This window comes from Zingiber officinale, chromosome 2B (genome assembly GCF_018446385.1).
Source record: "Zingiber officinale cultivar Zhangliang chromosome 2B, Zo_v1.1, whole genome shotgun sequence".
Classification (NCBI taxonomy): Eukaryota; Viridiplantae; Streptophyta; class Magnoliopsida; order Zingiberales; family Zingiberaceae; genus Zingiber; species Zingiber officinale.
This window is the reverse complement of record NC_055989.1, coordinates 134,266,810-134,285,109: the sequence shown is the minus strand read 5'-3', so window position 1 is coordinate 134,285,109 and position 18,300 is coordinate 134,266,810.

Below are 18,300 nucleotides of genomic sequence, written 5' to 3'. Positions count from 1 at the left end.
ATAGCGTATTATAATAATTCGTAATGATGGAGCTATTAAACCCTCCAATTATTTAATCGGACATTAAAAATTGAATCTAAGTATAGCGTATTATAATATTTTTTTTTTTTTTTTTTGCTAGTATGACAACAAATCTAATTAATAATGTTAGCCACTTGAATGGAAAATTTACATGGGATCAACCATTCACCACTAAAGTTGATCAGTTTGAAAAAATTAGATACCTAGATTATAAAAAAAAAAAATCAATAGTTTATCTACCTAGGGCATGGTATGATGGCAAGTGTCTTAGCATTTCTCCGAAGTAACCAGCGTTTAATTCTCAAGCAAGGTGCACTTGTAACCATCAATTCTAATGATGCATATGGATCACGTCATAATTTGTCGTGCTTCCTCAATTTATTTATGAATAAAATGTAAGATCAATCTGTCTATCCCAAAATTAATTTGATTAAAAAATTTGGATATATTACTCGCGCTTTCAAATTTACTCAAAATACAATGAGGAAAACTTCGCCCATCTCCAGAAGTAATCGGACTAAAGATTTGGTAGCTGGATTAAAAAAAAATATATATATATATATATATATATATTTGATATGCTGGGCGACGCTCTGTGCGCAACCGTGAGTGACGCATAGATGTGGCGTTGCCAATTCAATTTTTTACAAATAAAGTATTCTATTTATTCTCTCTCCCCTTCCGCCTGCATTTCAAATAAAATCTCTTGGCGTCGCTCTCCCACTCTCGCTCCCTCGATCCGTACGTCTTCGTCGAAGGGAGCGACGTTGACCTTGGGCTCTGTCGGGAAAGTTTATGTTTAAAATATCTCCTTCGCCGCTCTCTCTTCCCCTCGCTCGCTCCCTCCGTCCTCCGTCGGTCGTCGTCCGTCGTCCATCGCCAGGGACGGATCTAGGAATTAAAAGTAGGGGGGGCTTAACTTAATATAAATTATATTATTATTATCCTCTAGTGTGACATATGATTCTTACTAGAAGAGAAAATAGTAAGAATTTGGATACTAGGAATTGGAAGATTTTCACTAGATTGATATTGTATTATAGGGATGATAGAAATTGGAGTATTTTTACTAATTTGATGATCTCTCTTCTTAAATAAAGAGATATCTTTCCTTTTTTACAACAGATTGATATAAATAATTCAAACAATATCCCTAAATAAGTAATAAAATAGTAAACATATAAATAAACAAGTATAATAAATTGTATAAGAATATCCTGAGATAAAATATAAATTAAAATCAAATCATAAAAATTACATAACTCAAAAAATAACATAATTTAGAAAGAGAGTAACTTTAAAGTAATAATTTATCATAACTCATACTAAAAAATAACAAAATTACCAAAAAACAAACAACTTACTTTTCTGAGATTAAAATCCAAAGTAAGCAAGTCTCGATGCCCACTAAGATCACACCATTCATAATTTTAAGCCTAGAATGTAAGAAAAAAAATGAGGATAAGAAATAAAAATTCAAATGAATAATAAGATACAATAATAATTTTAATTTAGCTTCCTTTTTCTTATCATGGCATCTCCGTTCTCCACCAAGTACAGTAAAATAAATTGATAGCATATCTCCTATTTGTTTAATAAATCACTCACTGTTTCACATATTAGTAAATGATAAAACAAACCATTCATTTGTGTCACATATTGGTGAAAGTGCAAAAAGAAAAAACGAAAGAAAAAATCAATCAGTGTTTCACATATTCATTTAATAGATTAAGATTACCAAACAATGAAACAAACCACAGTCACTCAATGTTTCACATATTCGTTTATCTGCCGAACTTGCCTTACGATGCTTTGGCCGTGGCAATGGATATGCTGTGATCGTGGAAAAACAGGAGCCTCCTGTGGCCGCACACACGATAGGAGTCGTGGCCAAAGCATTACGTGGAATGGTGGTAGGGTAGGAGCAAGCCGTTGGGTGCAGGGGCGGGGCGTGTGAGTTGGTCACGCGAGCAGCAGTGGCCACGCGATTCAATCGCGCGAGCGCCGATGGACGCGGGAAGAGAGGCAATCTCAAGAGGATGGACAAAGAAAAGAGAAGAACTACTGAGATTCGAGACTCGTCGCCCGTGGAGATCCTCGTCGCCTGACTCGCCTCGTCACCGTGGAGATGTTTGTCGCATAAAGAAAGAAAACCTAAAACTAAAACCTTAAAAAAAAAAAAGTTAAAACCTTTATAAAAAATTTAATTGCTAGAAATAGGGCTGTGCTACAGCCCAGCATAGCCCTCACTATGATCCGTCTATGTCCATCGCGCTACCGGCGGGAAAGTTTCATCAACATCTTCAATCACACAGCTGCTGCCAGAGTTTATAATCTCTCTCCATTCACAATGGTAGTCGTTTTATTTTAATTTGATAATCCACACCGTTACAGGGCGCTACAGTTATTAGAAGAATGATTGTTGTAACGTGCAGGGACGACGCCGGCTACAAATGGCTGCAGGCTACAGCCAAGTGGGTTGCAGCGTAGCTGCTACATGTTGGAGTAGCCACCTGGTAAGTAATTTTTTTGGCAGCTACAAATTCTAGCATATATTACCCCTAGAAATATATCAGCTTGGTTTAAAAATAGTTGAAATTATTGTATAAAGATGCATCACCTTTCCTTCACTTCTAAACGTTGCATCAACTACTGCGTAGGAAATCGTCCTTGTAGCTGCTATAACCTATAGCAGCTAACTTGGATTGGTCGTTGTTGAAGGTCGGATCGATTTATGCTACGACGTGGAAGGCCGATGGCTACAACAACCACATGCAGCCACTTGGACTTTCCTTTGCTGCCACAAGGTGTAGCAACTACACGGAGAGGTAGAACTCCCCATATAGCTGCGACACCTTGTAGCAACTAACTTGGAAAGGCTTTTTTCTAGTAGCCCTATTGTCTCGCAGATATTAATCCAGTAGACATTTTTGATATGTTGTATATCAACTGACTAAAAAAACGAATTAAAAATATTTCAACTGCTGCAGCGCCCTTGGTTTGCTTTGCTGGTACACGTTAAAGCAGCTACTTCGACTAATAACCGCCACACCTTGTAGCAGAAAAACTTGGTGAGTTGTTTTTCTAGTAGCCCTATTTTCTAGGAGAAATTAACCCAGTAGCCATATTTATGATATGTTGTATAGCAACCTATTAAATAAATGGTTATAAATTATTTTCGCTACTGCAGCGCCTGTGCTTTGCTTAACTCCACACGGTGAAGCAACTACTTCGACTCATAACTGCTACACCTTGTAGCATCAAACTCTACATGTAGATGCCACAACCTGTGGCAACTAACTAGGTAAGATATCTGCTTTTAGTAGCTATATTTTTTATCTTGATTAACCCTAAAAATATTTAATTGTCTTTCTATATCAATTTGTTAAAAAAAAATGATTATTAATTATGTCCACTGCTGCAGCGCCTTTGCTTTGGTTTGCTGTGACGCATTGTGGCAACTACTTCGATTAATCACTGTTACACCTTATAACAGCTACCTCTATATTTAGGTAACTAGGTAATTCGGTCATTTTTTAGTAGCTATGTTTTTGTAAAATAATTTACCCTTAAAATATTTAATTGTCTCTCTATATCAACTTGCTAAAAAAATGATTATAAATTATTTCCGTTGATGCAGCGCCTTTGCTTTGGTTTGCTATGACACGTTGGAGCAGCTACTTAGACTAATAACTGCTACACATTGTGGTAGCTACCTCTACATGTAACTGTCACAACTTGTGACAGCTAACTAGGTAAGATATCTGCTTTTTGTAGTCAAATTTTTTGTAGCTGAATATCAACATGCTAAAAAATGATTAAAAATTATTTCCGCTGTTGCAACGCCTTTGCTTTGCTCCGACACGTTGAAGCAGCTACTTTGACTCATAACTGAGTTACCTTATATCAGCTAACTCTACTCATAACTGCTACAGCTTGTAGCAGCTAACTCCCTATGTAGCTGTGACAACTTGGGGTAGCTAACTCGTTCATCCTTTTTTTTAGTAGACATAATTTGATATGTTGTATATCAACTTGCTAAAAAAATTATTTAAACTTATCTCCATTGCTGTAGCGCCTTTGATTTAACCCCTAAACTCACCGGCCAAAGTTTTAACCCCTAAACTCGTGGTGTGACAAATATTTCGAATGAATTTCTTTGATAGTTGATTAGTGCCCCACGGAGTCTTCCTCAATCAACCTCACCACGACGATTTGTTTCTCAGACAAAGCTACGCCTCCATCGTAAGTATTGTGGTAGGGTTTCTCATCCAAAGCTTCGCCTCCATTGATAGGTTGAATCTTTAGGGGTTTGATTCGTCTCCTAACTGCTACAATGGGGTTTAACGTTGTTAGGTCTTAATGATTGAGGGTTTACTTTGAGTGAATCAAGGTTTTAAAAAATATGGTTATCATTGTTGTCGCGGCTAATGTAGCTGAACTGCTACAACATTGGTAAACCCTATTGATTGATACGTTGTGGTTAAACCCCACAATCCCGAATGACTTCTCATTATTGTAGCAGCTACTTGACCCTAACTGTTATAACGTGATCAGTACCTATGTTGTATAATCTACTAATCACGTTGTACTACCTAAGAGAAATTATAGACATTGTATTGTATCTAATTATGGTATAAAAATAACAGTTTCATGCATTTGGTTGACAAAACTAAATGGCAAGCCAAAAACTGTTGCTTCCTATGTTTATCGCAAGAAAGTGCACTATAAAAGTAACTATCCTCACTTCAAGGGGTTTATATCATCACTACATATAAACGGCCGGCAGATAGAGTTGATCAATAGAAGCTCATTTGTCTGGGCACTAGTCATGTCTGAAATTACAAATATTTGAAGCCTTATACAAAATATGTTTGACAATTGGGGTGTTCAAGCCAGATGCTTCATCTTTCATAATAAGGAGATTATCTTCACTAGGAAAGATGTTTCATTGATTCTGGGACTCCCAGACCAAGGCGATGAAGTGAATTTGCAACAGCATGCGACCATCACCCCACTACTTCTTCTACACTTCCATAATGTGGAGTGTACACAGAAGAACTAGAGAACAAGATGATCAACCTCAGCAAACAACCTTCATTTGCTGAAGTTGATACTCTTTTTTGCCAATTTTTAATATTGTATTTCTTTGTTTTTGTTTTATTTACTACTACTAGCAGTATATATAGATTACCAGTACAATCACTAATAGATTGTGTAGATGATTTTGCCAATTTAGATAGGTATAATTGGTATAAGGCTGTATATGACTATATCAGCTCATAGCTGGGGGACATCGGTCCGATGCTTTCACTGAGGTCGAAACCAGAAGAGCCTTGTGGGAAATCAAACTCCCATGCTAAGAGGGTTCGCACATATCCTTGCTGTAAGTCCCTAACTATATTGATAGTCTCATAAAATTTATGTAGAAAGTATCATATCAATATAATTTTATTGTATTGCAGGCCTAGATGTGTAAACATGTCAGAATAATGGATCCTTACAGACATCATGCCCTTCCAAGAATATGCAGATGGAAGTGGTCAAGCTCTCAGGTGGAGACAATAAAGGCTAGGATCGCTAAATTACCTCCTGCAAAAATAATTATTGATTTAAGTTCATCGGACCTAGAGACACATTTGCTCTCAAACGATTCCCTAGAAGATCTTGTAGAGCATATAAATCAACAAATTATAGAAGGGTTTTTACAATTAGCTATTGAGGGAAATTATGAACAAATTCTAGAGCAATCTACTGAACAGACAGTCGATGTTCAGGAAATTCACCACCAAGTGCTTGAACAGGCAGCCGAAGCTCTGGAAAATCTTGAATAAGATCCTGAGCAATTAACTCTAGAATATATTCAGGAGAAAGAGGCTTGTAAAATCTGTATAGCAAGGGAGGGGGAAATTCTCGTTTGGAGGCTATGTTTGAGGGCAAGGACCAAATCATTGCCTAGATGGAGGCCACAATTAGTGAGTTAATTGTTGAGAATAAAAGAGTTGTCAGTGAATCAGAAACTTCAATAGATTGCAAGGACAAATTGATTGAGGAAAATGACAGAATTATAATTTTAAAAGATAAAAATATAGAAGAGAATGAGAGAAAAACCCAAGATCTTCAAAGCCAGTTGCTTACCAAGGATATTGTGGCATTACTTGCTAAACCAGCAATAATAAGGGAAAAAAGGAGTGCTACAAAGATATTAACACCCCCAACTGCAAAAGAGATTAAGGCAGTGCCCTTGGCTAAAAGAAATAAAAAAGTCACTTTCCAAGATGAGCAAGAGCTAAAGATGGGCAAGGGCAGTAGAGATGTAAATATTAAAGTTCCTGTTAAACGTCAAGAGGCCCGTGAATCATCTATTGATGTAGCGGCCACATCTTCATCATCTAAACGCTTGCATACGCTAGTCAAACACAAATATAAAATCATGAAGGTACGATTGAGGTTGGTTTACTCTTTTGTCTTTTATTCCTATATCACATATAAGTAGTCTCTCGCTGAAAAATCTTCTCTATGTTTTTGTTCAGCAAGTGAAGTCATATTTTAAGAAAAATAAAGATGATGTGGTGGCGGAGGCATTATTGAAATTGAGTCAGCTCAAGTGAGTTGGAAGTTTGTTGAGTTATACATTTACCGTAATGCAATTATATGATGGATTATATGTGTATACTTATATTAGTAACACAAGGATAAATGACTTTGGAAGTTTATTCTTATTGAATAGGAAAGCAAACATTTCATTTTGTTGAATAAAATCAACAATGGTAGATGTAGAAGTTGGTAGAACACATATACTTTCCGTAACTGCTCCAATTGTTGCAGCAATAGACAATAATGTTGTAAACCTTATATTTATGGACATGTTTTTTTTTGTTTATGTAGGGATACGTCAAAGTCAATATGGTCGAACGAAACGATTTTATTGGATATGTCATCTTTCCTGTGTGTTTTTTATTGGACTGTAGGCACAGATGACGATTGCATCAATGAATATTTTGCAATCATTGCACAGGAAGCCAAAACCTCTGGAATACCATATTTGCCCTCTATATTTTGCACTGTTGGTTTTGTTGTGAGTATAATGTCAACTCCTACTACCAGTTGTTTATTCTCCATATAATCCTCTAACAATATTTGTTTGGATACACAGGAAATGTTTGAAATATTGTTATATGAGACATTTAGTCTATCAATAAGCATTGACAATAACAAGCATATCAAATATATATTCTGTCCATTAAATAATACAGATGATCACTGGCACTTACTGATCATAAATCTCCAAGAAGCTCGCTATATGCATTATAACTCCCTTGGAGCCTTTGAACTCTACACATCTAAGTTTAAAAGTTCTGTAAGTACCTGCCATTATTTGAAAATCATAATGTAATGGAGTTATGTGTGTATTGGTAATAAACCTCATCCTAATGCAGGTAGATTTTTTTAAAAATATGGGCCCATGTTACTACGAAATGTGGTATCCAGGGCTATATTCCTTAATGTCAAGAGACTTTGAGATATCTACGATCCCGGGTCCAACACAAGTAAAATCGTAAGTACATATGTTTATGCATAACTTTTATACATCTCCATACTTTCGCTAGCAATTATAATATTAACAGAGTGAAATCAACTCTATCTTTCAGGTTAGATTGTGCATTTTTTGTTATGGGATACGCCGAGAGTTTAATGTATCGAAGGCCAACAAATTTTGGACAAGCTGGAATGAGAGAATATAGTTTTCATGTTGGGCATAAAATTTTTAATAGCAAACACTGGATTAATGACAAGGTGGGGGTGTAACCATATTGTGAAACTGATTGTAAAGGTATTTTAATTCCCATAAAATTAGGCTAGGTGGTGTAAATGTGTTGTAATACTGCTATCAATGCCTTGTGAAGCTAATACAGGGTATAACAGCTAAAGAGTAAGTATCTGCTCACACATATTATATAGATCAACTTGGTATTAAAATAATTGTATCTACTCACACATGTTGGTCACTTTAATACTGTATCTTGATAAATTATAATTATATTTCACCACCCCATCCAGTTGCCTTTAATGTGGTATATGGAAATGATGGTTCAGTTACTACAAGGGTGTAGCAGTTACAAAATATATTTTGAAGCTGGCGAGTCCACCTTGTAGCAACACATCTACAGCTGGTAAAAATAATAAAAATAATATTGTAATGTATATTAACTGGGTAATAAAAAATGTGAAATTATTTTAATCAATAGTAACTACTAAAACGGTGCAGCAAGTATTGCACTAGTTGCCTTACATTGTAGCAACTACATCATAGTAAATGCTACACGTTGTAGCAGCTAATCCTAAGTAGCTGCTACAACGTGTAGCAGCTTACCGTCAGTAACTGTTATACATTGTAGCAGCTAGTCTTTTGTTGCTTCTATCTGTCCTTACAACATCTACTACTGCACGATGGCACAACTAGTCAGTGTCTTCGGAATGTAGGTCTATTAAAATTTTTGATTTAAACATTTTAAGTTGCGACATGTTGTAGCAGCTTTTGTACATTAAATGCACAGTATAAATCAATATCCGACGGTTGGTTAATCCTTGTCTTTACTATCTTTATTATGATCTTTATCTCTTCCCAGGTCGTAATGAGTTGTAGTGCGTCTTTCGATGACCCAAGGACTCGAAAAGACTCGACCATTTGGCTCGTCTTTATCAAGCGGTAGGGTTTGCTAGCGTCTCTTTGCCTATAAATAGGCGATTAACATAACTGACTCTTTTATGTTGGCTTGACTTTGGTTCACATTATAACTCATTCATGATCATGTCTTACTTTAGCTGAAAGACGAAACCCACTCTGGGTGGTGTTAAAGAACCCCCTATCGAAGAGGATTCAAGCTCTACGTCTTCTTCACTTGAAAGATCATCTATATCAATACACTTATCTTCTTCCCGGTTTGTATTATTCATTCTTCTAGTATTTTATATATATCTTTCTTTCCTTGGAATCACGAAGTTTCTAAAATATTCGTAACAGGTATCTCAGTCTAGCCATGGAATATTATGTAATTTGTGGTTATATTAAGATTCTCACAGAACAACGGAACAAGGTGAGGAAGGAGTTAGTAGCTGCCCTTTTTCGAGAGAACAAGAAACAAACTGAACTTGTGCAGCTACGACGTAAACTATCCCAAGTCAATGGGGCATTAGAGGATCCTACAAATCAAGTGAATGAGTGAAATATCAGTCTTTGTAAAGCTCAACCTCACATCTCCCTAGCGATGATGCCCTTCTACTAGAGGAAAACAATAAAATTGGATTTGTCCAAGTGCGAAGATAACTATGTCAATTTAATGCATCATTAGAGGATGCTATAAAGGAAATGATTTAAGCAGTAGTGTTTGTATTAACTATTTATCTTAAGATATTGTTTGTCTTATGTTATTATCAAACCCTACTATAGTCGCCAAGTGTTCTTTTTTTGATGCTCAACAAGAGTTGTAGTCCCTCAATCTCAATTTTGTATTTAGGTCATATAATTGAGGTTCTATATGTTTTATCAATTTGCCTATAAATAGGCAGAAGCTGCTACATGTTGTAGCAGCTACTACATTACATTTTTACATTAACATCTTAGTTGTTCGAAGAACGTACCACGTGTAGTAACTTCTAAAGAGTAGTTGCTACAATGTGTAGCAGTTACTAGGGATTAGCTACTACACCTTTGCTGCGAAACTCCAGACACATAGCTCCCACATCGCGTAGTAGTCACTGCGGATTAGCTGCTACAAGGTGTAGCATATACTGTAGCACATTATAGCATTAACATCTAGTTGTCCGATGCTGCTACCACGTGTAGCAGCTTCTAACGAGAATAATTAGCTTTGGTATTACCAGGTGGTACCATCTTGGCCTTAGCAAATCCACACTAACTGCTATAGAGTGTAGCAGTTAATATTTAGTAGCTGCTACACCTTGTAGTAGTTACTCTTGATAAGCTGCTATAATATGTAGCAGCTACTCCGCACTAAATGCTACCGAGTGTAGCAGCTACTATTGAGAAAATGCTACAATTTGTAGCAGCAAATCCGCACTACCAGCTACAGAGTGTAGCAGCTACTCTTGAGAAGCTGCTACAATTTGTAACATATCATTTTATTACTATACTTTGAACAAGTATAAATATAGTTGTCCTCCCCCTTCGGTTACATTTAATGTGTTATCTGGAAATGATGGTTGAGATAATACATGGATTTAGCCGCATGTTCTTTGTTCGTGCGTTTGATCAGGACTCATGAGTCCATTTTAATTTACGGCATTATGATATCCAACAAATCTAAGAAACAAAATAGAAATAATATATTTATTGTAAATATGGCAGAGATTGCATTGTATGCTCTAATATTGTAAACACATCAAAATGATATATGTCCATTACGTCGTAATTGTAATATAAAACACAGTGAAGACAGTAATATGAACCCCCTTGACCCCTCACATTGTTCTCACTTGTTTTCCACCTGCCTCACCTCATTTGGCCGCGGATGGGAGAAGTGGGAGAAGTTCGTGGAGGCAAGAATATTATGGTTACTCCATGAGTATTCCTCGGTGAACTCCCAAGAGTCTTCATTGTGAACACTGAATTTTGGGGGAGATTATAGACCACCACTTCATGAGTTGCCTAACCTTATCCACGTCATTTGGTCGAGGTTGGGAGAAGTTTGTCGTGACAAGAATCATATGGTTACGACATGAGGATTCCTGAGTGCATGAAAGAAACACTTGAATATGTAGACTAGATGCAATAAAAGAAAAGATGAAGGTGGTGTCGGGAAAATGGCGTCAATCCAATTAGAACTAATCATTTATCATTCGATGTCATGAAAGGAGCCTCCCTGCGTCCGTTATATAGGAAAACAGAGGCACTTATTATTCATTTTGGGAAAAGTTGGATTGACTCATCCACAACTTGCTTCTGACAAGGCCAGTTTTTTAATTCTTCAATAGTCATGATTTATGACAGGTATGAGTAGTCATAGATGTCATAAATGACAGTTATGAGTGGTCAATCTATGGGCGTCATGGATGAATGGACCTGATGTGGTAGGTCACCATTAATTAATTGAAGTGCCTCTATAAATTTATTACTTGTAAATAATATAACTGACTATCGAATTATTAATATAGAGTTAGGCTTGTTAGTTACATCACTGGTAACTGCTACACCTTGTCGCAGCTCACATCACTGCAGTAGCTGCTACTTTGTGAGATAGCAACTCCGTACTAACTCCTACACCTTGTAGCAGCTTGTTAAGAGTGGATGCTACACTCTGTTACAGTTACACCAGAATAGTTGCTACATGTTGAAGTAGCTAACGGGCGAAAAAACCTTTTCTTACCATTTACCTTTTAGCAATCATTATGCAAATATATAGACTGTGCCATTACATTTTTACAATCAATGCCCCTTCCAATAATATGTAGATGAAAGCGGTATATGTTGTTACAGTTACCGAACAGTAATTGCTACAAATTCTACTTGAATAAAATTAAATTTCACCGACTTCTCCCGTTTCCTTTAATGTGTTATCTGGGAATGATATTTCAGTTCCTACAATGGTGTTTAATTATGTCTACCACAAAGTTGTTGCTCCAACGTGGACCTTATTTTCTGTGGTCACGTGCTTGTTTAAGTATTCATTAGTCCACTTGAATTTACCACTCCATGATATGACGACATACTTAAGAAATTAAATAGGATTAATATATGCAAAAATATATTAATTCGGTGTTTAAAAATATCTGGCAGTAGCGGCTACATAATGTAGTAGCTACTTAGTACTACGATAACAAGGTATAGCACTCATACATTACATTAATATATTTACCTGAGAAAATAATATCATTATATTTACATTTCAATTGCATCGTCAGTTATATTTTGAACACTATTCAAAACCCCCATTATCGATTACATTGCTCTCATACATACAACATCATTTTCATAAAGGCCAAGTTGCGTCCACATCCTTCTCCATGCGGGAACACCCTTCAATCAATGTACAGATGGTTGTGAACACCCAACAGAATATAATATTTTCCGCAAGCCTCACATCCTTTGGTAGTGGCGAGAAAAGGTCTTTGAGGCGAGCATCCTCTCCCTAATATACTCCAGCGGCCAAATCTCATCAACATACACGCATCAGGGCTATACGATGGTGTTTGCATTAAGGAACTACGGTTACGAGTATGGAAGCATACTCTAGATCGTGGAAGCAACATGACCGCTTTGTCTTGACCAATTTGGGAGCTTGATACACTTTATGGTGACAAAAGGTGAATACGCACCCCCACCACCCCCGTCAACCCGTCCCATGGACAACACGGAAGAGGGGCTTGATACACTTCAGGAATTAGAGAGGATGGCATGAAAGAAATGATGAAGGTGGTGGCGAGAAAAATGTGTATATTCCATGGTTAAGCTACTTATTTTCTTTTGTGACATTCAGGAACGTTGCGACCCTCTGTTATATAGGAAAACAGTGGCGCTATATTTATTAAATCTGACAATGGGTGTAGTCACGCGCACACAGTTGCCCTGGTGACAAAGCAGCTTTATAGTTTCAATCACGGGTTATGATTTATGACAGTTATGAATTGTCATATGGGTTATGGCTTCTAAGAGTGGTCATTTTATTGACGATGAGAGAGTCATGGACCAGATTTTCACACTATTTTTCTATCCATGATATGAGATCTGGAGCCAAATGGCTCTTTATATTTTGTAGCAGCTTTGGATCGATAGCTGCTATAACATGAAGTAATATGTTGTAGCAATTTCCGCCCCCGAACTACTACAACATCAACCTAAAAACCTGCTATGTCAAAAGGCCACTAGTGGATGCGTGAATACAACTAATCCCTCCGTAATCCTACCACACAACCAAACGCTACCTTAGTGTATATAGAGTTGCTTAACGATGTAGCAGCTTCTCAAGAGTAGCTGCTACACTGCGTAGCAGTTACTTCGTATTAGCTGCTACAATGTGTATTAACTCAATTTTCAGTTATACAATTTAAATAGTGTGGGGATCTGAGTAGAATCTGCGACTGATTATTAGCGACTACACGATGTAATAGTTAGGCCGAATTAGCTGCTACACATCGTAGCAGCTACTACAGAGACGTGATCTGCTACAAAATGTACCATCTACTGCCGATGCAGCTAACAAGCCTTAATCGCTATGCAAGGAAGTTTTGTGGAGAAATGATTTTCTTATAACCAAATTTAGGTATATGTGATACATCTCAGATTCTTATTGGAATAATAGCGTCACGTTCAGAGCAGAAGGAAGTCGATCTGTAATTAGTCATAACCGCTCGCCGAGAGTTTGGCAAACCTATCCTCATAATGCAAAGGGCAAGGTGTTAGAACCTACAATAATAGTGCAATAATTATAAGCCACAATTTGTCCAGATTCAGGTATATAGGTACAAAAAAACATTAATGTAGCAGCCATAGATGCCAAATCTTCTTCATAGGATTCGTTATCATTGGTATTCTCCTTCTCTGTAGCAGTTGATCTGACAATTGTTTAGTCATTAACTTTATTGTTAATGGATGATGATCATTGATATGATCCACTAAATATATATGCTCTAAGGAGATAATTAATGGACACAAACCCCTGCTGCAATAATGGGCAGTTGCGCTTGTCATGTGAGACACCTCGGTGACCGCATCCACGACATAGCCTGATTTTAAGGTTGATGTTTCTTTTAAAGATTTCAATCTTTTACTACACCCTTTTGCCCTTATTAAAGAAGGATCAACAATAGAGGGCCCCCCATTGATGCCTTTCTTCCTTTGACTTTGGTTGTCACATTTTCGGTTAATGTTCAGCTCTTGAATTTTACTGTATATAAAATTGAATTGGTCATCCAAAAAATTTATCCCCTCAACAGTCAAAGATGCAACATCGATCACTGCTGAAGCTTTATAGGATAGCCTCGAGTGTCTTACCATTAATTTCGCATCTGGACTGTCGATGGAAGTTGCTCACCAAAGTCATAGATTGCCCCTACATTGGAATTTCTTGTCCATCTATTGAGTATGTACTTATCAGGCAGTAGAAACACTTGGTTGATACGAAAAAAAGCTAGCATATGCCTACATGGAATGCCCTCGAACTCAAATTTACTACAACTACGTGATATGTAGTCTGCATGTTTGTCATGCGTGAGGACCCTTGGTTTTGCTGAAGAACCACTCTAAAAATTACAGACATGGTAACCAACTATAAATGCTTGTTGTACATAATAACCATGACTCACACCCATTTCAGTTTGAAAATCCAACCATTTCTTTTTTGTGTACACCCTAACCATTTGAGATTCCATAGGCCAGTTTGTCTTAATATTTGGTTGCTCAACCATATCAGTATGGTTGGCAACTAGCTCATTATGTCTTTGGTGTCGTAATGCTCTATTAAACCATGTGATAAAATCCATCAATGAGTTCTTATGTGATATATACTTCTTGAAAAATGAATGTGAGTTTTCAGATCGCTGACTGCTTGACATTCCAGTAGAAAAAACATGGCTAAAGAATAATGGGACCCACCTTTATCGTAATTCATACATCAATGTTAACCAATCATTTTTCTCCAAGCCAAAACACCTGATAACTTCTTCCCATGACTTATCAAATTCGTCAGAGGTTGAGGAATTAACAATTACATCCTTTATGGATTGATAGTAGTTGCAAAAAGTCAAAGGGGGTAATTTATCTGAAAATTTATTGAGTATGTGCCACAAACAATATCGATGTACTGTGTGAGGTAAAACTTGGGCAATGGCCTTCGTCAAGGTTGTATCCTGATCGGTGATGATCACAGTTGGTGGACCTTTAGGCATGACTTATATGAACTTCGTAAGCAACCAAACAAACGACTCAGTTTTCTGATCACTTAGAAAGGCACAACCAAATACAATGCTCAGATGATAATGATTAACTCCTACGAAGGATGCAAAAATCAGCCCATATTTGTTGGTGTTATATGTGGTATCAAATACAACGACATCACCAAAAACACTGTATGCCCTCCTTGATACATGATCTGCCCATAAACACCTAGTGAATCTTTCTGTTGAATCAGTCTCATAATCATAAAAAAGGCCGAATTCTTCTCTTTCTTAGTCGCAAAAAACTCAATGAGGGTTTCAGCGTCAATTCCCTTTTGTTCATCCCTTAGCTCTCTCTCAAAGTTTCTAATATCCCGTTCTGTGCAACCGAGATGCTTAGGGCCTCCAGAATCTATCTCCAATAATCGGACTTATTGACAAGTTTGACACATTAGCCTCTGAAAACTATTGCGTTAAAACTTTCTTGGCTTTAGAAACATGGCGCTGTGAGTGAAGCAAATGCACCTTCGAAGGAGTGGAGAGTGGATGATTACGACTTTCCATGAATTTTGTGACAAGCCAATTTGGCCCGGTCTGTTCTTTAACAAGTGAAAGTTTTGCCATATATCCAGTCCTTACTTCCCCACGTGTTCTTTCCTTTACACTGTCAGCTTGTGCTTCTTTTTTTCCGTTTATCATCTGTATGTCCTTCTTTAAAGCATACAAATTGTTTCTATCCGACTTCATTTGTCCTCTTATTTTTCTTGCTGTTGCCTAATCTTGCACTAACTCCGGCTTCACATGCATATTGATTATAGCACAAAAAGGCCTCCTCCAATGATGGAAATTCCATCCCAATGCGTGTTTTCGATCTTCAGCAACTTGGGGAATGTATAGCTGATTAGCAACATAAGTGTCTTCCATTGCTAAAGATTGACATATTTAGCTCCAATTAAAGGTATCAATTTCAATTAATGAAGATGACTTATTAGGATAAATTATAATATAGAGGAAATATTTATATGCTCATAGAGGTAAGTACGATAAGATAGAAGGTGACTCAAAACCATATGAACCCTAACAGATCAAACCCTAATTCCAAAGTGAGGAGTCAAATTAAGTTACGACGGATGAAGATTCGAAGGTATGTAACTCGAAGTTGTAGTCAGGTTGGGAGACGACGCGACGGTCGCTACTACCGAACTTAGGATGGGTTAATAGGGGTCATATGTTTGTGCAAGCTTGGACGACAGGGTAAATTGTGGAATACTTTAACGTTTTAGCAATTGCGAGAGTAGCCAAAAAAAAGGACGGTGTAGCAGCAACTCCTGCCTAACTGCTACAGTGGATAGTATTAAGTTATTTGTCGATGCAAGACCTACTACATCATTGTATCAACTTACATTCCTAGTAGGCTACTCCACATAGCAGCGACATTGACAGTTAGTTACTACAAGTTGTGGCAGTTATGTGTCGAAGTAGCTGCTATAACGTGTAGCAGTAAAGCACAGTTGGTGTAGTATAGTAGGAAAAATAAAATAAAAAAAATCATTTTTTACCTAGTTGATCTACAGCCGAACACAATAATTTTAGGGGTAATCTCTTATAGAAAATGAAGATACTAATAAAATGCCTTAACGAGTTTCTGCTACACTTTGTAGCAGCTACTTGTCCATATAGCAGATACTAATAAAATGTCTTACCGAGTGTCTATTACACATTGTAGCGGCTACCTACCCGTGTAGCGATTAAATGTCGAGGTACCTGCTATAACTTGTACGTCCTTACATTTGGTTGATATCACTACACATTTTCTTTCTTCATCTTCTCCTGCACCTTCTCTTTCTCCATCTTCTCCTGGGTGTATAGTCAAGAGGTATGAATTCAGATTTTGGACAAGCTTGACCTCAACTATTATCCGAGAAAGAGCGATCCCTAGCAGAGGCGATGCAAGCTCTAGATCTTCATCGCTCACATGAGGGCGAACTTGAGTTGTGTCTCTCTGTCGCTCATTCCTAGATTCGAGCCGAGGTCGGCTTAAGGGAAAAAGCCTATTTGGACTTAGAGCAAAGGACCACCGAACTGGATGAACTGGGATTGAAGCATGCTTCAGCAATGACCAACCTCACAAAGAAGATCCAAGCAGATGGTCGACTAATATCACAACAGCAGTAAGATTTAGAGCAGCAAGAAAATAAAATAAAGTCCTTGCAAAATGAATTAAACCAAGCTAACTCGGAGGTAGGCTCTCTTTCACAGACCTGCGAAGGGAAATCTAATAAACGTAGGCGGATGAACCAAGTGTCTCGTCTTTGTCCAGCGTGTTATTGAGCCACACGCCCCTACTTGGGGTGCGAGGAACAATCCGGTACCTTCTCGAGACACTGAAACAACTATTAAACCGACCATCCATTTGTTGGAAAACATGGATTTCCAGGTCATGTACGTTGTATTGTAAATCATATTAATATATATATTTCTATTATGTATAACAAATCCAACTATGATCTCCAAGTCTTTCTTCGCTTATGCTCAATAAGATGTTAGTCAGTCTGTTGATCTCAGTTTTTTTATTTAGATCACCTTCATTGAGCTTCTACAAGGTTTATCAGATAATGTATAAATCACTTACAAGCTGCTACAAGTTGTAGCAGCTACTGCAGCACATACTGCTACAACGTGTATCAGCTTTTCAAGAGTAGCTGCTACACTTTGTAGCAATTACCACGGATTAGCTGATATAGATTTTCGAAGAATCCACAAACACGTGAGCTGCCACATCGTGTAGCAGTTGTTGCGGAATAGCTGCTACACATTGTAGCAGCTGCTCCCGATATGTGTGTTAACACAACGTGTAGTAGTTACTGCGGATTACCAGCTTCCCTTTGTAGCAACTACTACACAGTTGTGAGCTATGACAACATGTTGCAGCACACAGTCAAGCAAAGGCATTGCAAACTACTTGGCTCGACACTCCCTATCTCGCCTCTCTCTATCTCACCTTTGTCTATTCCCGTCACCGACATCTTCAATCTCACAGCTATGGTTGTGCTTATCACCTCTACATTACTGAAATACAGATGATAACAATGTACCACATAATATCAAGCAGCTAACTCGACGGTTAGCAGTTACCACGTTGTAGCAGCTACGTCGAATGAAACCTTGGTACAACGCTTAAATATCTACTGCAATGGTTATTGTCTCCAACAGTTGTAGTAACATGCAATGGTTAGCTGCTACAACGCTGTAGCAGCTACTTGAAATGTTAACTACTAAAATGTTGTACAGGTCAAGAAAATTAACAAGACAGATAAAATTGGATAAAACATATTTGAATAAATTAAAGAGCATACCAAAGATAAATGGAAATAATTAGTATGTTTT